Source organism: Ascaphus truei, chromosome 5 (genome assembly GCF_040206685.1).
Source record: "Ascaphus truei isolate aAscTru1 chromosome 5, aAscTru1.hap1, whole genome shotgun sequence".
NCBI classification, from domain to species: Eukaryota; Metazoa; Chordata; class Amphibia; order Anura; family Ascaphidae; genus Ascaphus; species Ascaphus truei.
Genome location: NC_134487.1, coordinates 260,376,022 through 260,399,065, shown reverse-complemented (window position 1 = coordinate 260,399,065; position 23,044 = coordinate 260,376,022). Strand labels below are relative to the sequence as shown.

Sequence of the window (23,044 nt, the reverse complement as noted above, 5' to 3'; positions counted from 1 at the left end):
ATCGGGGGCAGGTGATTAGGGGGAGATCATGGGCAGGAGGCGGACTGGCGCAGGAGGCGTGCACGGGGGAAGCTGGGTTGGCACTTCCCCCTCCGTCCCACGTGGGGAGCGGAGGGTGCGGGGGGGCTGGATCGCGCGCTTGTTTTGGGCTTCCCCCACCGTCCCACGTGGGGAGCGGAGGGGGGGGGCTGGGTTGCGCGCGGGGCTTGGTTTGGGCTTCCCCCTCCGTCCCACGTGGGGAGCGGAGGGGGGGGGCTGGGTTGCGCGCGGGGCTTGGTTTGGGCTTCCCCCTCCGTCCCACGTGGGGAGCGGAGGGGGGGGGGCTGGGTTGCACGCGGGGCTTGGTTTGGGCTTCCCCCTCCGTCCCACGTGGGGATTGGGGGGGGGAGGGATGCGGGGGATTCTGGGTTGCTGGGGGGAACAGGCAGCGCAAATGGCAGGACACTCTGCTTGCCCTGTGCACGCGCGCCGGGACCACAGGATTTGCCGCCATTTTTTTTAACTTTTTTGTTAGCCCAATCAGGGAGGGGGATTATTTATTTATTTATTTAAAAAAAAAAAAATACATGGCACGAGCAGGGGGATTCATTGAGCTGCAGCACGGGTCGCCAGCTGCCTAAATCCACTCGCAACGGGCGACAGCTTATCATTATTTGTCGAGCACTGTATATATATATATATATATATATATATATCTGTATCGTGTTAGCTGAGCTTAATAATCAAAAACAGCCAATTTCATTCTGTGGCCAACAAAATGTTTTTATTTGTGCGAGCTTTCAAGATATAATGATCTCTTCTTCAGCAATGTATATACACACACAGACACAAACTGTCCAGATCTGTTGCACTTCGAAAATACAGTAATTTATCTGGGTGCTACTGTTCTGTCTCCTATTCAGTTCTGCTCCTCCTTCTGTTTGTTGCCTTGGCAACTCCTCTCACTACCCCACAGGTTTAGGCCATTCCTCACTCCCTGTTACTTGGTAAAGGCCAAACTGTTTTCTTCTAGCACTGTGTTGTACAGTATTTAAGTCTTTTTATGAGATTGCTGCCTCTGCTATGGTCTCCCAACTGCTCTCCCTGTGACAGATATTTGTGTCTTACCTATTCCTTATTTTTATGGATTCCCAAAATGTTTCCCCTTTTTATTTCTGTTTATGTTATCATAACAAATACTTCAGAAATTCAAGAAGACTCCATTTGGCATAGAAGTAAGAATTGAGTTCACTATCTGTCTCAAATCATTAGACACAGTAAGCAGGGAGAGAAGAGTAAGAAACAGCTTTTCTGTAAGCAGGATGGTTACAAGACAGCAGCAGCAATAAGAGACAGCTACAGAGTGAGCATACACAAAGCACCTCTACACAGCTGCACAAGTGAGGTAGAAGCCCCGCAGATCCACACCTGCACTACGTCCCCACAGCTAGGGCTACCAAGGGCCATGCTGCGGATATCTGCCAGGACATGGGTCATAGTAGCAGACATCTGTAAGTACAGCTATCACTACGCTGACCACTGCAGGACACTGACCAGTACTATCCGAGGCAATTATACACTGCTATTGCAGGTAACAGACCGCACACCACACACATTGGCAAAGGCCTATAGACACCTGTAGCATGGCAGAACTCAGACCCTAACCAGACACCATGCATGAGAGTGACAACACAGATGCTGAGACTTTTACACAACCGTAGCAAACGCAGTGTAAGGCCCAAGTGGATAGTCACACTTACATGGAAGGCCCACGAAAAATATGAATCTGATATTGACGAACACCGTGACAAGTTAGAGAAGCCCTGGGAGAATACTGGACTTGAAATGTGTAATGTTACAAATATTAGCGATCATGAAAAGCAGCTTAATGAGACTATAGCTCAACTGATGTCAAGCAATTAGGTGTTACCAACTGTTGCCACAGCCATATTTCACTACTTGACAAAGACCAATATAGAAGAAATCTTGCAAGAACGTGACCTGCAGAAAGCATTAATCTGGAATGTGACAAATTGTTGCAGACCACTATCGCGAAAGCTGAAAGCCAGAGAAAGGACTTATTGCTGGAGAATGCATCACAGCGTTCAGGAGCATCCAGACATTCATCAAGATCATGAAACTCAGCGCAACCGAACATACTTATCGCAAGCACAGGTGCTACCAGGGTGTGAGCTACTGCAGAGGCTGCACCCACAAAGGCCTCTTACAGTCGACAAGAGGCAGCCATTAAATTGGAGAGAGACCGTATCGAAGAGGAGGAGCAAACGTAAGGCTCTAGCTGCCGATGCCACACCACTGCTACAGCATAGCTAACACCACTGCAGCCTCGGTGCATAGGAAGGCCGATTTGAAAGTGAACTTAGAGGCCTTATGCAAAGAAAAGGAAGCAGTTGCCTCTGAAGCCCAAGCCGAGATATTGGAAGCAGCTACAAGACAAGATGGCGGGGAGCATCAGAGCAATAAAATAGCTATAGAAGATCTAGGCCAGCACACCAGTGGCTCTGTAATAAGTCACGTGAGTAGGAAAATCAGTCCACCATCTCTACCGGATGAGGAGGGTATTACAGATGATGAAGCTATGGAGAATCCACATGAAGTTTATGCTGTTCCGCTATAGGCATATGCTACATGGGATGGCCACAGCTACCACAGTGATCCACACGCTTGTACATGTACGGATGAACTACAACAGGCTTGCAATCCAGGTACCCTCAGACAGAAAAATACACTTCCTCATACTTACATGCATTCACTGCACATCCACCGCAAGGAAGAGATGACTGCAAGGTTCCTGCCAGCAAGTACCATTGCACATGCCGCATGCCCTACACACACACCAAAGGCATCCAGTCAACCCAATTCTACCTTATGGTTCAATGCTGTGAACCTACAAATGCAACCTTTCCTTATGGCCGCAGTCCATAGCCAGTTGTAATGGCCTATGGGATTAATACAGCGTGGGTCCCTGCGTTTGATGGGACTTGTGCTGTGTGAATCCTACCAAGCTGCACCTGTCTGTAAGAGATATGCACTAAGAGTGAGATGGAATCAATCACTTTATCTGTGCATTCACAACAGGCATATGCAAATGAGGTATAACCCTCATGCAGTTACTATACAAAAAAAGCTATAGAAGCAGAAGTAGTCTTTCCAACAGGAATCTATCCAATGTGTCAGCCTTGTCAACAACCTATCTAGTGCATTTTAGAAGAAGCCTAGGGCACCATAAATTTCCAAATATTAGCACTATATTTTAGCTACAATGCTAGATTCATAATTTAAAACAAACTACTATCCTTTCTTTCAGAAAACACAGGAAATACTTAGAGAATTACTTATCAGCCTAATGTCTAAAGAAATGCAACACTTGTTCAAACTTGCTAAACCAGTACCACCCACCATTCTGCTTCTTTAGTTTCTACAGCTGGAATTTATACTCATTTTTCTTTTTTTGCTGTTAAGCAAGGAGATAATAAACCTTTCTACTTTAAAAGTAATTACATTTTTGTGATACTGAATCATATGACATCTGGTTTGTCTTTGAGGACATGTCAAATATAGTGCTGGTGGGGTTTCTGTGGCCTTCTAGGCTCGGCGATAACTATTTTAATGATAAAAGAATCCTCAACAACCGTGGCCATCCTTTTACATATTGGGATGAAAATGAGTGTGACAGGGTGAATGAACGTCACCAGCCATATACCTGGCAAACCTATATTTAGGCTTGCAGTGCAGCAGTGATGAGGTTAAGTTTCATTTGGGAAGGGCTGCTTAATTAGTCTGACCCCAGCTGCATAATCAAGGTGTTTTAAAACCCCCAGGCTGTACACACATGCAGGCTAGCTGGTCAGGAGACAGGACTGAAATACTGAAGAGATTACTGTTATAAGGTCTGTTTTTCAAAGTACGTTTGTATGAACTGTCTGTGTCCTGCATGCTGAAGAGATGCTGCCTTGTTTTCTATGCTGAAGAGAAGCTATTTTGTTTTTGTCTGCTGAAGAGAAGCTATTTTGTTTTTGTGTGCTGTATATTTTTAAGGCTCAATAAAGAAGCCTTATCAAGAGAACCCGCGTGTGTGGTTGCATGTACCCTGCAGCATACAGTGGCGGCCTCCTTTATTCTCCTGCGGCTGCCACCGCAATGTGCGGGCAGACGCAGCTGGTTTCTGACGTGTGCCGCGCGTCACTGTGGCGCCAGTCACACGTGCCAGGGTTCCGCCGGCATCCCTGAGGTTGAAGGGGTAAGCGGGGTATGGGGAAGATGTGGGGAAGATGCGCGAAGCTGCGCGAAGCAGAGGCGGAGCAGCCAGGGGGTCGCGAGGGGAGGGGAAGATGTGGGAAAGATGCGCGCGAGGGGAGGGGAAGATGCGAAGATGCAACTGGCATACGGCCACGTTCGGCACCAGCCGAAAAAAGCCCCGGAAAATTACGGGCAAATGTTAGAATTTAGCTGGCCGTAGCAGTAAGGTGTAAGAAGTGGGATTTTGAGAGGCCACACACACACAAAAATGAGAAAAATGGAAGAATTTTTAAAAGAGTTTCTGTGCGAGCAGACCAGACAGCAGAGACAGTTAATGCAGGAGCAGACCAAATAGCAGGGACTGTTAATGCAGGAGCAGGCCTGTAACAGGGGAGTTATCCCTGTTCAGGAAAAGTGTCTCTAATCCAGCAGTGTGGTGGTTAACTGCTGGTAGTCAATTATCCAACACCACCTGCCTGATTAGCTTCTTAGAAAAGCCTGTCTTTTGAGACAGGAAGGGAGATTGTACCTGAGTCTCACAACTTGTGAGACTGACCATGGGGACAGATGTCTTGAGCCTGCCAGAAGAAACAGCAGAGCTGCTTTCAAGACACAGGGGAAAACACCTCTAAACCTGTATGCTGACAGAACCTGAGAAAAGGCAGCAACCCAGGAAAGAGAGACGCCTTCCCCACTACAGCTACCAGAGAAACAGATAAGACGTTCTTTTGGAACTGTTATGTATCTGTATATATGTTTATATTTTGGGGCTGGTGAATAGCTTAGCTAACCAACCCAGTCAGAGAGGGCTGAGCTACATGTGTAGATAGTCTCCAAAGTGGAGATAGGTTTTTGTTTGGCTTATTTGCATATGTTTTGCTGTGTTAAGGAAACAGGCGCAATAAAAGCCTTATTTAATTTCACCTTATCAAGTATCCCTTGCATACCTCTAAGCACGTCCTCCTACAGATGGTCGTCAGAAGTGGGGCGAGAGGTGGCCTTGAAGTTAAAAGGGGCCCGGAGTTTGCCTGTGAAATTTTTTTTGTGCTTTTTGCCTACAAACAGCCTGAGCAACAGAAACAAAGATCTCATGCAGCAGAGACCAGTTAAAGGGACACACCCAGGCAGGAAATTTACACTGCACTAAAAATTACAAAACCACAGACGGACTCTTTTCCCCGATTCCAAGAGGAGAGAGAGACCGTGCTGAAGCAGGTAAACCTTATTTGCCTATCACAAATAAAGTGTAATATGGTCATTGAACCCTGTAGTCAGGGTTCAAGAAGTAAGTTAGCCCTTAAAAGGGATAGGTGTTTGTTGTTTTCAAATGTTTCGCTGAAGCAGTGAATACAGATGGTGACACGTGAGCGATACTGATTCTGCAAGTAAAGGCTACCACACTGCATAGGACTACCAGTTTTGAATGGAGTATATGCAGAAAAGTGTGAAAATTGATGCAAGACTGTGCTGAAGCAGGGGAATTTTCAGTAAACAAGTGCTGAGGGTAATATTGCCCTACTGGGGAAAAAGGAATTGCTGAGCTGTGTAAAAGGTATCCCAAAGTGTGAAGCGTGAATACCATAATACCCAAAGTTGAGACTGAACTCAAGCAGAAAACCAAATTATTTGGCTGAAGCGGAGGGAATTACCTAGCAAGTAAATGGTGTAAAGCAAACAGAAGTTTTTCTCCTAGCAACTGCACATCCAGTATACCTAAAGAGAGAGAATGCATGCACAGTACTGCTGATATTGTAAAACTTACCCAAGAAAAAGAAAAGTCTACAGAGATGCCTGTGAGAGCCACGAACTCTACAAGCAAAATATGCCCACCTGTAGGACTACCACAATTGGGGGTTCTAGCAAATACTGTGGCAACAGCTGCAAAAGCACCTCCTGGGGTCAGGAAGAAAACTACACCTAATAGCACCAAAATGGAGGACAAGATGCAGCGTTCCTGTAATGAACCCTACACCACGGAAGAGTGGCCCTTCAGTCCAATAAAGAGGAAGACAACTCTTACGGAGAACCCGAACCGAGTCACACCCACAAAACGCCCCAAGAATGGTGGGGGTGCCTGAACTCGGCACGAACAGAAAGACCGCTCTCTATGATGACGAATATGGTCGACAAGAGAAAGAGCGGGAGCAGCAGATCACCCAATATTTCTGTCAGCTAAAGCAACTGCAAGAAAAGCCTGGCGTATATAATGAAGCTGCTGAAGTATCAAATAAAGAAGGAGACCCCAGTATTCCTGATGGGACGGAGTCATCCAAAACAAAAAGGCGGAAAAAGAAAAGCGGTTCTTCACTCACCGTGGAAGGAACAGACATGTCCGCAGATCCTGTGGAGAAAAACGGGGACCGGGTTGCCCTGCAGCCTAGAGAAAATGGAGAATTCGTCCTGCAGTTAACCGAATATCCAGAGGGCCCAATGCAGAAGTTGTGTACCCCAAAGAAGTGTCTGTCTGGTGCCAACAGGGAGGAACCCTTAACCAGCCATCCCAGGGAAGCGGAGGCGGAACCAGTGAGTGTCGATCCCTTGACCAGCGATGAAGATGCCCTGAAAAATGCCAGGCATGACTGTGATATGCTCCGTGAACAATTGAAACAAAAGAAAGATGGTTACACAGAGCTACAGAAAAATAACGTGAAGCTACAGAAAGATGTGCTCACAATTTACTCTTTGGCCAGGACAGAATTGAACGATCTCAAGACTGAGCTAGATACTGCAAACACTACTATTTCCACCATGGATGAAAAGCAGAGCCAATCTGATAAAATGATGGCTAAGCTGAAGCGGAAGTATGAGGAGGCACTGAAGCAGATGACAGTCTTTCAGCAAAGGTTCACACTCTTCGTGTAGAGCTGAATGATTCACAACAGGAGGTCAACAGTGTCCGGACAGAGGTGGACCTATCTCAGAAAGAGGTTCAGACACTCCGCAGAGCACTGGATGCCTCACATCATGAGACCAACAGTTGCCGCACAGACCTGGAAGTCTCCAGAAAGGAACTACACAGTCTCACTGAGGAGCTGGATATTTCTAAAGAAATTATTTTCAATCTTAATACAGATCTCAAAGTCTCTCAGAAGGAGCTTCAGACCCTCAACCTAGATAAGGAAGTCTCACGCCAGGAGACTGTCATTCTCAAAGCAGATGTGCGTAAATGGAAGGAAGACTGCAAGGAGGCCCTGAATAGTTCAGAGACTGATAAAGGAGAACATTTAAGATTAAAAAGAGAAAACTTAAAACTGAAAGAAGAAAATTTTCATTTGACAGACGAAGTCAAGGAAAAGAATGAAAAGCTGCACGAGCTTAAAGAAATAAATAGACTGTTGGAAGGTGAGAAGTTTGAAGCAGAGCACTGACTGCAGAACCAACTGCAAGGTCTGCGTACGCACCTCCAGATGGCCAAGAAGAAGCAGCGAACTCTGCAGGAAGACAATCTGCAGGCTGTTAAAGAAATAGAGGTGCTGCAGGAACGTCTGATTACCCAGTATGTCCCCGCAAAGCAGCATGAGAAAATGAAGGCTACCCTGAGCCTCACTAAAGTATCACTAGAGGCCAAGCTTAGAACCCAGGTGACCGGCACAAAAGGGAGCACAAGAAGGTCCAGAAACTGAAACAAGTAACTGTGGCCCGAGCAAAGAAATTCATAGTGCTTCACAATGCAGTGAAAATGTGGAAGCAAGCTCAGAGAAAACAAAGGGTGCAGATAAATTCCCTGAGAAGAGACTTGCAAGACGCACTCAAAAAACAAGGATATCTCGCGGATGAGATTACAGTTCTACAAGGACAAGTATTGACCCTGACTAAGCGTCAGTATCCCACAGCCACAAAAACCCATGACAACAATGGTACAGGAGCAAAAGCAAAAAGAAAAAAAGAATAGGGGGTGCGCCAAATAGAAAATACAACTTAAAATACTGGACTAACTCTTATAAAATAATTCAAATAAATATACAATATATAATGTGACATGAACCAATCCGGAGCATGTAGGGTCTGCAACAAAAAAGTAAATGTGTTGAAAAACCAAAACCCAAATGATAACGCAGCATCCTAAACAAGGAACCCCAGTCCTTGAGATGATTGGTAGTACAAAAGAAAAATATATATGGAAGCGCAGTCAAAGGGGTACTGGTAAGAAAACACCTTTATATTAAACTGTGTCAATATAATCACAAACAATAACAACAATTGTCAAATTAAACTCAAAAGATAATAATAAAAAACAAGTGGAAGTGGGTGCATTACTGAAAGGCGATCGAAGCAAGTTCCTGCTAATTGAATGTCAGAGGGGTTACACCTGGATGACTCCTGGCTTGAGATCAAAGTCTTGTGACCAGAGAAGTGTCCCCAGATGAATACGTAAAACGTAAGGGGATATGTTGTTGAGGGGGGTGCCCGTGGGTTGAGCCAATGCTCAGTGTGCTCACCCAACCTCCGCCGATGTCTCGTGGGGGCCCGATGGTTCTCCCAAATCAACACCTCCGGTCACGATGGTAAGATGCTGACTCTGCAAAGCCCGCCGGGTTTCCGGGTGTGACGTCACTTCCGGGTGTGGTGTAATAACCCTTCCCGGTTGTCTGTGGGCTGTGCGATCCTCCTCCGCAGTAGTAATGTTAGATTAGCAGGCAAACAAGGGTACAGTGAGAGCTGGGAATACCGCTCGTCTGAAAAACAAGGTTGCAAAATTTGAACCACCTAAACAAGCACTAGCAAAACCTTCAGCCACCCAACAGGCAATAAAAGAAGGTACACGTGCTGAATCAAAACCAGAAGAATCCTTAGCTGATGAAGCTGAAAAGATGGGACATTCTCTGGAAGTGGATATGGATTTGCAACTTAATCCCAAAGAGGCTGAACTAGCAACTCCATTAAGTGGAAAAAGTGCAGAGAGATAGCTTCTAAGAGCGGAAAACTCAAAGGGCTGTTTTTAAACGCTCTGCAACTGCTGCCATACAGTCTGCCTACAATAAAACGAGCACCCAACACGAGGGAAATCTCATGACCGTGCACGTAGCAAAAAGACTATACTTAGAAAAAGTCCTCCTCGAGTGACTGAGGAGTGATAATCTCAAGCACCTTCGGGAGGAGACACGAATGAACTGGAGAAAGGGCTCCGATCCCAGCAGGACTGAGGGTTCTCTTCCTCTATCCAATCTCATTCAAGTCACAGAGATATCTAGAATGAGAGTGGAAGGATGGGCTTTGGCCGTGGCAAGCCTGAGCTTCCCACAAACAGGGGAGGCCTGTAACAGGGGAGTTATCCCTGTTCAGGAAATGTGTCTCTAATCCAGCAGTGTGGTGGCTAACTGATGGTATTCAATTATCCAACACCACCTGCCTGATTAGCTTCTTAGAAAAGCCTGTCTTTTGAGACAGGAAGGGAGATTGTACCTGAGTCTCACAACTTGTGAGACTGACCATGGGGACAGATGTCTTGAGCCTGCCAGAAGAAACAGCAGAGCTGCTTTCAAGACACAGGGGAAAACACCTCTAAACCTGAATGCTAATAGAACCTGAGAAAAGGCAGCAACCCAGGAAAGAGAGGAAAGAGAGAAGCCTTCCCCACTACAGCTACCAGAGAGACAGATAAGACTTTCTTTTGGAACTGTTATGTATCTGTATATATGTTTATATTTTGGGGCTGGTGAATAGCTTAGCTAACCAACCCAGTCAGAGAGGGCTGAGCTACATGTGTAGATAGTCTCCAAAGCGGAGATAGGTTTTTGTTTGGCTTATTTGCATATGTTTTGCTGTGTTTAGGAAACAGGCGCAATAAAAGCCTTATTTAATTTCACCTTATCAAGTCTCCCTTGCTTACCTCTATGCACGTCCTCCTACAAGGCCCAACTACTATTGCAGCAGCAAACCCAGCTCCTAACCCAGCAGCAGGCAGCACAGGATGAGTGGATGGCCAAGCTGCTGACCCAATTCCAGGGGTCTGCCAGTCCAGAACTTGTGAACAAACCCCGGTCCTCCTGAGGAAAATGGCTCCGAACGAGGATCCAGAGGCTTTTCTACTGACATTTGAAAGGGTTGCCAAAGCTCAGGGCTGGGCTGCAGATCGCTGGGCAACTGCTTTGGCACCGCTCCTCATAGGAGAAGCCCAAGCCTCATATCAGGGCCTCCCAGTAGATCAGGCAATGGACTACCAACAAGTAAAAGCCGCCATACTGGATCGCTTAGGTCTGACCCCAGAGACCTACCGGCAGCAGTTCCGGAACCTGAAGTACACCGCTAAGATGAGACCCGGGTCCTCGCTCAGCAGTTATTGGATTTGTGTACTCGCTGGATACAACCCGAGGAGCGCACTAAGGAGGCAATTCTTGAGCAAGTGGTGTTGGAACAATTCCTACAGATAATACCCCCTTCCGCACGCTCATGGGTAAAATGCTATGCTGCTTAAACCCTAACTTTGGTGGTCCGACTCGTTCAGAACTTCCTTGGGGCCGAGGATCAGGCGAATGCCCTGAACTCGATGGATCCAACTTCACCAGCACTTGCGGATACCCAAAGAGGGAGATTGGAACAAAGGGGAAACTATGGCCCCTCCATGCACAATTGCCAAGTGCCATGAAAGGATCAGTCCTTCCAACAAGAAAGAAGTCAAAACACCGGGCATCGCTGAGACCCTCATCCCCTTCCTGATGTCGGCTTGTCGCCAAATGAAAGGAACTTCCGAGGACGTCGCCCACAGGACCCACCAGATGCCTGGTCTCCAGTATCCGGTCCAGTGGAGCGCTATCCACGGCCCCCTCCTGTGAGGGAACCTTCTCCATGTTCCGCCTGCGGAGAACAAGACCACCGGCATGTGGACTGTCCACAGATGGATTGTTCCTTCAGCAGGACCGTCGCCTCGGCCTTCATTGGAGAAAATGACCAACCCTGGCTACTTCCAGCCCAGGTTGGGGGAAAAACCATCCAGACCCTTGTAGATTCGGGCTCTGGGAAAACTCTGGTTTCCAGGAACTGTTAACACCTAACGTGTGCTCTTTTGACTCTTCATGCAGTATAGAATGTATACTCAGTGATGTACAGTAATACTGTATCCGATGGCCAAAATCCGGCTACAGGTAAAAAGTCAGGAGGCCTACCTCGAAGTAGGAGTCACACCTTGGCTCCCTGCCCCCGTTGTGCTCGGCAGGGACTGGCCTTTCATTTCAGACCTAATGGCTCCAGTCTCTCATGAGGAGCCTCATTCTATGGCTCAGGAGAACCCTGGCAAACTGTTCCCCTTCTCGGCAGACCTTTTTCCCAGTAGACACTGGGTTCAAAAGACTCGGAAGCAAAGACGCTCTGACAAACAGGACCGGTTGCAGAAATCTGAGTCTCAAGGTGACCATTCTAGTAGCCAGAAGTCACAAGTGATGGCTGGGGATGGCCAGAGGGAGGGGGCTATGTGCCCTGGAGATTTACCAGACCTATACCTCCCTGATTTTTGCCAGAGGCAAAGGGAAGACCCAGTCCTTGCTAGACAGTATGATAAGGTGGTAAAAATTGATGAGCAGATATTGAATGCACAGGGGGTTATAGTATTCCCCCATTTTGAATTATCAAATGATATCCTGTATAGGGTGAATAGGCAGACACAAACAGGGGAGGTCACCAGACAGATATTGGTTCCCAAGGCGTTTGTTAAATCTGTGTTCACTCTAGCCCTTCCGGTCCCTTGGGGTGGTCACCTGGGCAGGGATAAAACATTGGACCGTTTTTCGTCCCAATTCTATTGGCCAGGGATGCATAGTGATATTGCTAAGTTATGTGCAGCATGTCCGGAGTGCCAGCTAACTAGTCCGAAGGGACAAAAAACAGCCCCTTTGGTTCCTCTACCCTTGGTGTCAGTTCCCTTTGAGAGGATTCATGTAGACTTGGTAGGACCTCTAGAACCTTCTGCGAAAGGACACAGGTTTATTCTTGTAATAGTTGACTATGCAACAAGATATCCTGAGGCGTTCCCCCTGAGAACAGCAACGGCGAGGCAAGTAGCCAACAAGTTGTTGGAGCTGTTCTCACGGGTTGGTCTTCCCCAGGTTAAGTTGACAGACCAAGGTACAAATTTTATGGCTAAACTGATGCAGGATGTCTTAAAATTACTAGAGGTCAAGTCTGTTTGGATATCGGTATTCCATCCAAAGACTGATGGATTGGTGGAAAGATTTAACCGAACTCTAAAAGGGATGGTGAGGAAATTTGTTGATTCAGAGAAGAGAGACTGGGATGAACTTCTCCCTTGTCTGTTATTTGCAGTGCGGGAAGTTACCCAGGCCTCCACGGGATTCTCCCATTTGAACTGCTGTATGGCCACCAAACCCAGGGTATCCTAGATCTCCTAAAGGAGTCCTTGGAGGAAAAGCGGTCCCCTTCTAAGAATTCCCTGCAATATGTATTGGACCTTAGGAAGCGCCTAGATGTGGTCGGCCATTTTGCTAGGGAGAATCTTAGATCAGCCCAGGACAGTCAGGAGAGACATTACAATCAAAATGCTCGTATGAGAGTGTTTCACCCAGAAGATCAGGTGATGTTGTTGTTATTCAGTTGTGAAAGAAAACTCCTAGCTAAATGGCAGGGCCCATTTGAAGTACTCCGCCGCACAAGTGATGTGGATTACGAGATCGCTCAACCAGGGTCCAGGAAGGGTAAACAAATTTACCATGTGAACTTGCTGAAACCCTGGAAGATGCAGCGGTCTCTATTCATCCACCCGGTGGAGGAGGAAACGGACTTGGGTCCTCAGTCCCCATGGGAGAACATTGTGGGTGACGATAAAATCCCAATGGGTAGACAGTTGTCCTCTGAACAAAAAGGGGACTTGTTAGAAATAATTACACAATTCCATGATGTTTTTTCTGATTTGCTAGGGCAAACTAATTTAATTTCACATGTGATCGAGACAGCACCTGGGGTAAAAGTACGTCCCCGTCCTTATCGGTTGCCTGAAAGTCGTAGGGCCCTGGTAGTGAAGGAGGTACAAGAAATGTTACACTTAGGAGTGATTGAGGAATCATGCAGTGAGTGGTGTAGTCCACTAGGAATGGTCCCTAAACCCGATGGGAAGGTAGGATTTTGTGTGGACCTCCGAAAGGTCAATGCGGTATCCAAGTTTGACGCACATACGATGCCAAGGGTGGACGAGTTAATTGACACCCTTGGTAAAGCGGAATATATATCCACGCTGGACTTAACAATGTCCGGACTCGAGGCACACGCCGCCCTCGGCGCAGCCCTTCCCTACCTGTACCGCTGGCTGCGGCCTCCTCCATTCCTGCTGGGCACCTCGGCCCATTTCTCCGCCCCCCGCGGTTCGCACACATGCCGCCGATGCCAGACTCGCGGCTGCTCCACTTACAGGTTGCATGCCGCGCAACTTAATTTATGCACGTCATCAGCCTGGTAACTCTGCCCCCCGGCCATCTCCGCTCTCAGGCTTAGCTCCTCCCACCATCCTCCGGCAACAAACCAGGCCATTAAACCCTGCCCTATCACACAGGGCTCCTCGGCGCGCCTCTGCTCCACCCCTTCCTCCCATTGGTCCTTCTCACGTTATAACCCCTGTGATTCCTCTCCAGCCTCGCTCTGCATAGTTCATCTGCTTTGTGCTGTTACTCACTGTGCCTAGCTCTCTCTCTGTTTCAGCTTCGTTACCGAATCGGCTTGTCTTCCTCCCCTCTCTGGCTCTACGACCTCGGCTTCCACACGACCACCGCTTACCTCTCGGACCCCATGATCTCAGCACCTGGACCCCTACTTCCCGGAACTCTGTAATCCTCGACCTCTGGCTTCGGACCTTACTACGGCACCTTCTCTACACCCGGATCTGGCAAGTACTCTACCTACCCTGGTACCCCTGGCCTTGTCCATGCAACCAATCCATACTCTGGGCACGCTCTCACTACTGCGGGTGCGTGGTTACTCACTTTCCACCTCAGTATTTGGGGTTAGTCTGATCTGCGGGCAGAACAGCGTGACAAACAAAGGATGCTGGCAATACCTTTAGAGGAAAAGTCCAAGTGCAAAACAGCCTTTGCCACTCCCATGGGTTTATACCCGTTTGTGACAATGTCATTTGGACTGCATGGAGCCCCAGCCACATTTCAGAGACTCATGGTTAAAGTGCTGAGACCCCATAGGGCTTATGCCGCAGCCTACCTAGATGACATTTTCATTTATAGTAAACACTGGCGGGCCCATCTAAATAGGCTGAAAGCGGTCCTCAAATCTCTAAGAGGGGCAGGGCTCACAGCCAACCCTAAGAAATGTGCCTTAGGTAAGGCGGAAACAAAATACTTAGGGTATGCAGTGGGAGGTGGAAAAGTAAGGCCACTAGCCGACAAGGTAGTTGCCCTGAAAGAAGTTCAGACCCCCCAAACAAAAACGCAGGTACGCTCTCTGCTGGGTTTAGCAGGGTACTATCGGCGGTTCATCCCTAACTACTCGGAAGTTGCAGCCCCATTAACGGACCTCACAAAAAATGTGTGCCCCTACACAAGTGGTATGGTAAAGGGAGTGTCAGAGAGCCTTTGAGGACATAAATGGTGTCTATCAGAGGGTTCCGTCCCGTGCATTAGGCAATGAGGCATTTAAAGTGAGGTTATTACGTGATAAAAACAGTTTGACTACAATTAATATATATATATAGTTAATATACTCACTTTCTTCATGCAAGACCAATAACCAATAACCTCAGTTGATATGACATGGATCTAATTGCATTCTCTTCACAGGTATGTTCCTGATGTTGAAACCCTGTGTATAAGACTGAATCTGGCCTTGTTGAATTGATATATAAGTATGTTCCTGATGTTGAAACCCTGTGTATAAGACTGAATCTGGCCTTGTTGAATTGATATATAAGTCTGTTCCTGATGTTGAAACCCTGTGTATAAGACTGAATCTGGCCTTGTTGAATTGATATATAAGTATGTTCCTGATGTTGAAACCCTGTGTATAAGACTGAATCTGGCCTTGTTGAATTGATATATAAGTCTGTTCCTGATGTTGAAACCCTGTGTATAAGACTGAATCTGGCCTTGTTGAATTGATATATAAGTATGTTCCTGATGTTGAAACCCTGTGTATAAGACTGAATCTGGCCTTGTTGAATTGATATATAAGTATGTTCCTGATGTTGAAACCCTGAGTATAAGACTGAATCTGTCCTTGTTGAATTGATATATAAGTATGTTCCTGATGTTGAAACCCTGTGTATAAGACTGAATCTGTCCTTGTTGAATTGATATATAAGTATGTTCCTGATGTTGAAACCCTGTGTATAAGACTGAATCTGGCCTTGTTGAATTGATATATAAGTATGTTCCTGATGTTGAAAACCCTGTGTATAAGACTGAATCTGGCCTTGTTGAATTGATATATAAGTATGTTCCTGATGTTGAAACCCTGTGTATAAGACTGAATCTGGCCTTGTTGAATTGATATATAAGTATGTTCCTGATGTTGAAACCCTGAGTATAAGACTGAATCTGTCCTTGTTGAATTGATATATAAGTATGTTCCTGATGTTGAAACCCTGTGTATAAGACTGAATCTGGCCTTGTTGAATTGATATATAAGTATGTTCCTGATGTTGAAACCCTGAGTATAAGACTGAATCTGGCCTTGTTGAATTGATATATAAGTTATTACGTTTGAATGTAAAAAGGTTTTTTTTTTTTTTTTTTTTTTTTCTTCCCCCTCTTAACTCTGTGCTGTTAATTGACCAAATGGAACAAGCTGACTGATTGGGGAGGGGGAGGGTCATGTGACTGTTTTTTGTGTATAATACCAACACCTTTGCTGCATTGGGCAGGAACTGCATTAGGCAGTGAGGCATTTAAAGTGAGGTTTTTAAGTGATAAATACAGTTAGACTATAGTTCGACTAGAGGTGACTGGGGACTGGATCTACTGCACACTCTTTTACTCAAGACAACAAACGGTAAGCTATTCAGATCACATTATGATCCCATGCTTGTTAGCCTGCATAGTTTAACCCCCCACCCCTTTACAACTTCTTTCACTGCAGCCTCTCCCAAAACTGACTGCACAAAACACTGAAACCCTGAATTGACCCTAGCATTGCAATGCAGCAAAACACTTGACAAGGTACAGGCCCACCCCTGCTGTTTAGTCTGCACACACTCACTCTGCTCACAACAGCTCCTTGCAGCACTGCTTACCTCTGGCATCATGAACCGGCTATGTCTTTTAACTTTTTTCTTTCTCCTGACCTCATGGAGATGTTACTCCCTCTATCCACTACAAACTCCTCCATCCTGGCCCACACCCAACATCACCATACACCCTGGACTACTCAAAAGCCTTGCACTATCTACTGAATGTTGGTGGAGAACTCTAAAAACCAGCACACCAACCACTGCTCACTCTAATGGAAAACACCACAAATTTACAACTTGCAAACAACTACCCAAATTTCTACTCATACTATTACTCTCTCTAGCAGGTGATGTTGAAACTAAGCCAGGTCCTCCCATTTCAGCTCTGTCCCATGCCCCTGAGAATTGCACCTTTAATTCCAAAAAGGGCTATCTGTCACCCATATAAACATCCGTAGCCTGCTGCCCAAACTGGATGAACTAAGGGCATGGTGCCTTATGCATAATCCCAAAGCCATCGTTCTTACAGAAACATGGCTATCCTCTAGAACCCCTGATGCAAATATCGCCATTCAGGGATACTCCATTTTTAGGAGAGATAGGACAAAGAGAGGAGGAGGGGTGTTATTTTATATTGCAGACACCTTACAATTTACACTGTTACATTGCCCACCAAGTCCACCCTCTTTTGAAACTCTAGTTGGCAAAATCTGCCTCCCCTTTTCTAAGCCCATCTTGCTTGCTGGCATCTACCGCCCCCCTAAAGCCCCTCTACAATCCTTGACTGATACTGCACCGACACACTTTATTCGAGCAAATACCCAGTATGTACCTGGCAGATACCTGGAATGCGCCGCTCCTCATCACCCAATTTCTTGCCTCCATTTCCTCTCTGAATGAGAAGAGTGAGCTGCTAGTTCTAGGGGATTTCAACCTCAATTGGCTTGACCCTAAAAACCACAAAATCCAGATACAACTCAAGTCACTTAACCTATCGCAACTCATTTCCCAACCCACACGAATAAACCTGAAGTCGCATAACCATTCCTTGCTAGACTGGATTCTCTCCTCAAACCCCAGCAGAATCCAATCCTCTGGCATCCTTCCTGATATTTTCAGTGACCATGCAATAGTGTACTGTGTAAGGAAAATTAAACCGCCCCATTCAAGCCCTAAAGTTCTCCTCACTAGAACATTTAAAAACTTTAACCCACAACAGTTTCTGGATGACCTTACCAACTGCCCATGGCACAGAATCGATTTAATTCCCGACCCTGATTCTGCGCTCGACTATTTCCAATCCGAGTTCTTAAAACTCTGCGATACCCATGCTCCACTACGCAAAATAAGGGTACGGGGGGCCCACCTTCCATGGGTTACACCTGACCTTATAGCACTCTACCAGTTCAGGCATGCCTTGTGGAAAAGCTACAAAGTAACTGGCACTACCAAGGATCTCAATCACTACAGATGCCTGCGGAACGTGTGCACAAGGCAAACAAGGTATGCAAAAGCACAATATTACTCTGACAATCTCCACCAAAATACATCAAACCCAGCTAACTTCTGGAAGGTTATCAACAATATATTCCAGCCTCCTAACCATCAACAACCAAGTAATATCACCAAGGGGGATATTACTCTGACAAACCCCACTGATATTGCAAATGCATTCAATGATTACTTTGTGGGGTGTGCCACTAACTTATTAGCGAAACGCAGCACAAACCCCAAACCTGAATCTCATCCTGGGAGTACCCCTATAGTCCCACCCCCTCCCAACACTGCCCACAATTTTCAATTTAGCCCAGTATCTGAAGAGGAGATTACACAAGCACTCCTCAAACTAAAACTAAGCAGCCAATGTGGACCCGACTTACTACAATCTAGGTTCCTACGACTTGGTGCCCCAGCCATTGCCAAACCAATTGCGTCCATAGTCAACTCTATCCTGTCTGCAGGCCATATCCCTAAGACATGGAAAACTGCCAGGGTTGTCCCAATCTTCAAAAGTGGGGACAAAAACACTGTCTCAAACTACAGGCCAATCTCACTTCTCCCAATTCTATCCAAAGTTATGGAAAAATGTGTCCACTCCCAATTAAGCGATTTCTACACCAAGACAAATTTCCCTAGCCAATTCCAGTCTGGGTTTCGTCCCAAACACTCCACCGTAACTACCCTGCTAAAAGTTTGCAATGAAATCCAGTGTGGAATGGAACGGGGACAACTCACTGTTGCAGTATTCCTAGATTTTGCAAAGGCTTTTGACATAGTTGATCATGTTATCCTGCTTACCAAACTCCAGAGCTCTGGAATAGGGAAACATGCTTTAAACTGGTTTCAGTCCTACCTATCAGGAAGATCCCAACATGTGTCCATCTCAGGCTCTAACTCCAACCCCCTGGATATCACCTGTGGTGTCCCGCAAGGCTCTGTTCTGGGGCCCCTACTCTTCTCAGTGTTCATTAATGATCTTCCCACAGCTTGTAAGGAAGCCTCAATACACATGTATGCAGATGACACAATCCTGTATGCACACAGCCATAGCCTCTCTGACCTTCAACACATACATCAGTCTGACTTTTTGAGACTCGAAAACTGGATTTCCCAAAACAAACTGTTTTTAAACACTGACAAGACTGTAACAATGGTATTTGGGACCAAGACTAAATTTGTAAAGATTCCAGTGACTGAGCTCCTGATTAGAACCAACGCTAACACCACCCTAACACCTGTCACTAGTTTTAAATACCTGGGCTTATGGTTTGACTCCCACTTAACATTCGGGATGCACATTGATACCCTGACAACCAAGACCTATGCCAAACTAGGGGTACTTTACAGGAACAAATCCTCCCTAAGTCTCCTGGTCAGAAAGCGTATTGCACAGCAGATGCTAATGCCAATTATTGACTATGGAGATATAGTATATGGCTCGGCTCCTCAAACCCACCTTAGCAAAATTGACACCCTCTACAATTCAATTTGTCGTTTTGTTCTCCAATGCAACTACAACACACATCACTGCGAAATGCTCAAAGAACTAGATTGGTCATCACTAGAGTCTAGGCGCAAAGTTCACCTTTCCTGTCTCACCCTCAAATACTTTCTGGGCAAGCTACCCGTTTATCTGAACAAGCTCCTCACCCCTACCACATGCAGCACCTATCACCTGAGATCAGACTCCAAAAGACTATTCATGGTCCCAAGACTCAACAAAGTATCCGGACGTTCCTCCTTCTCCTTCCGTGCACCCCAAAACTGGAACAACCTACCAGAGACTCTCATATCCACCACCAGCTTAAGTTCTTTCAAATCTAAGGCTGTCTCACACTTTAATCTGGTCTGTAACTGTTTCATACGCTCATAATATATATTTTCTTTAACTGTGCACGCAATGTCTTGTATATAATGTATACCTTGTTCATTTATGTAACTGTATTTGTAACCATGCATTATTTTGTTTTACTCTGTGCCCAGGACATACTTGAAAACGAGAGGTAACTCTCAATGTATTACTTCCTGGTAAAATATTTTATAAATAAATAAATAAATAAATTAGAAGCCCAGACTTCAACAGGCTTTTTGTAGTGCAAACCGATGCATCAGAGATAGGGCTAGGGGCAGTGTTGTCACAACAGTTTGAGGGAGTGGAACATCCGATCCTTTTTCTGAGTAGGAAATTGTTCCCGAGGAAAAAACACTACTCAGTGATTGAGAAGGAGTGCCTCGCAGTAAAGTGGGCAATCGAGGCTTTGAGGCATTACCTGGCAGGAGTCCATTTTACTCTGGTGATGGACCATGCTCCATTGAAGTGGTTAAATAGTATGAAGGATTCCAATGCTTGATTGACCAGGTGGTATATGGCCCTCCAACCCTTCATATTTGAGATTCAGCACAGGCCTGGAAAGAAAATGCAAATGCTGACTTCTTTTCTACAGAAGTGGTGGAAGGTCGGGCTTCAGCCATGCGTGGCCCCAGCCACACACTAACAGGGGAGGAATGTGACAGGGTGAATGAATGTCACCAGCCATATACCTGGCAAACCTATGTTTAGGCTTCCAGTACAGCAGTGACGAGGTTAAGTTTCAGTTTAGAAGGTCTGCTTAATTAGTCTGACCCCAGCTGCATAATCAAGGTGTTTTAAAAACCCCAGGCTGTACACACATGCAGGCTAGCTGGTCAGGAGACAGGACTGAAATACTGAAGAGAATACTGCTATAAGGTCTGTTTTTCAAAGTACATGTGTATGAACTGTCTGTGTCCTGCATGCGGAAGAGAAGCTGCTTTGTTTTCTATGCTGAAGAGAAGCTATTTTGTTTTTGTCTGCTGAAGAGAAGCTATTTTGTTGTTGTATGCTGAAGAGAAGATATTTTGTTTTTGTGTGCTGTATATTTTTAAGGCTCAATAAAGAAGCCTTATCAAGAGAACCCACGTGTGTGGTTGCATGTACCCTGCAACAATGAGATACTCTAGAATTCTCTTTTCAGAGTTGCTGTGCACCAGGGCTACAAACAGGGGGGTCTGCCGGGGTTGGCTTCCCGGTCCCAGTGAGTCAGGGGGTACGTTAGGGCCGCCAAGAGGGGGGTCAAAAGATAATAGCTGCCGGTCACGGTCGGGCCTTCTTGTCCCAGCCTCTGTTGTCAGCGTGCAGGCCCCCCTGACATCAGCGCGCCTCAGCTTCTAGTGCACGCTGACTGGAAGCTCGGCGTGGGAAACAGAGTGAGGAGATCTGTATCTGATGGCCGGTCGCGATTGGGCCCCCACTCTCCGCTGAACCCCGACTCTCTGCCGGACACTGCAGCCACTGAACCCCGCAGCCACCAGACCCGACCATCCCCAAGGTATGTCTCATTTTTAAATATGAATTGGGGGACTGAGGGTCTTTTTATATGTATTGGGTGAGTGGGGGTCTTTTTATATGTATTGGGGGGGGGAGTGGGGGTATTTTTATATGTATTGGGGGAGTGGGGGGTCTTGTTATATGTATTAGGGCAGTGGGGGTCTTGTTATATGCATTGGGGGAGTGAGGGTCTTTTTAAATGTATGGGGCAGTGGGGGTCTTTTTATATGTATGGGTAGTGGGGGTCTTTTTATATGTATTGGGGAGTGGGAGTCTTTATATATGTATTGGGAGGGAGTGGGGGCTTCTTTATATGTCTTGGTGCTTTTTTATATGCGTTGAAGGGGTTTTATATGCATTGGGTCTTTTTATATATGTATTGTTTTATTTTATATGTATTGTTTTTTTTAATATGTATTGGCGGTCTTTTTTATATGTATTGGGGAGGTGGGGTTTTTTTGTATTATTTGTGGGGGTTGTATATATTTGGGGGTTGTGGATTTTTTTTTTTTGTATTTGAGGGTGGGAATTTTTTTTGCATTGGGAGTGTTTATTTGGTATATATTTTGTGGGGGAGAATTATGTGAAGGGGGAGGGAAATGAGTGAGAGTGGTGTAATTGACGAAAGGGGAGAAGAGAGATGGGGGAGAGGGAGTGAGGAAAAGAGAGAGTATGGGAGAGAAATACATGTGAGGTGGGGAGCAGGGATTGAGGGAGAGTGGGGAAATTGATGGAGGGGGGGAGAGTGAGAGGTGAGACAGAGGGGGAAAAATACATGGGAAAAGAAAGGGCAATAGAGGAGGCTCGCGAGGTGTAAATTGGGGGGGGGCTTGTGAGGTGTGTGAGGTGTGAAATAGAAAGTGATATAGAGTGTGATGCTGCAATAATTAGAGAGAGTTCCATCTGTAGCATATAATGAGCATGATAATCCAGATGACAATGGAGTGTCCAGGAAAAAGTGCTGTTGCACGAAACGCGTAGGTGCGTTCATGTGGTCCTGTTATTGTTTGTCTAGCCTGCAATAAACCAGACCTTATTGCCATTTTGGAGTGCTCCCTTTTTTCCTTCTCTCCGGTCAAGTTTGAAGTTGGATTCTTCTGGCTGTGCTGCTCATCATCTGCAACTATTTACTGAGGTTTGAAATAGGGCTCACAACACTACAATTTAAGTAAAAGTTGCGCCCTAAACAAAAATTTCATTGTAGGTTTGCTATGGGTAGGGGTGGGGGGGGGGGCGCTCCTTGCATTTGTCCTGGGCCCCAAGATTTCTGCTGGTGGCCCTACTGTGCACCATTTAAGCTGTCTACCTGTGTACTCTGAAATAATATTTTGCACTTCTGGAAGCATTGTTAGAGGAATATCCTTAGAAGTCCACTAAATAATTAAAGATCTTCAGTTAAGGCGTTAACTAATGTTACAGTAATGACGGGCTGTGGTTAACTTTAACAGACGTGTGTGCTAATGATATGCAAAAGATGTGAGGACCACCTCAAAACATATCCCATTAAATTTAACCTGGGAATTAATGCTTTTATTAATTTCTTTTTAAGGTTGTTGCTATACCTGGCATTATATGCTTCTAGCACCCAACGCCATCTAGAAGTAAATAATTTGACATTATCCAGGGTTCTGAAGTGACCAACTTTGTGTTCCTATATTGTCTTAGTAATATAGACAGCCAATGTGAATATCCTGCATTATTCCAAATAATTTAGAATGTGTGCTAACTAACCCATTGGTTGCATATTGGCCATGAAGGCCACTAAGGTAACCAATGGGTTCATCACTGCTATGGAAAAAAGGGGTTGACTGTTACACCTCCCCCCCAACTCCCCCTGGTGG

General features: G+C 45.9%; 1 long non-coding RNA gene across 1 annotated transcript in view; it reads right to left on the bottom strand.

Moving 5' to 3' along the window:
- Positions 1–23,044, bottom strand: part of LOC142495869 (uncharacterized) — a 127,695-nt gene that overhangs the window by 69,600 nt on the left and 35,051 nt on the right. The window contains exon 2 of the long non-coding RNA XR_012801842.1: positions 20,128–20,263. This is a non-coding gene — a long non-coding RNA (uncharacterized LOC142495869). The remainder of the gene's footprint in view (positions 1–20,127; positions 20,264–23,044) is intronic.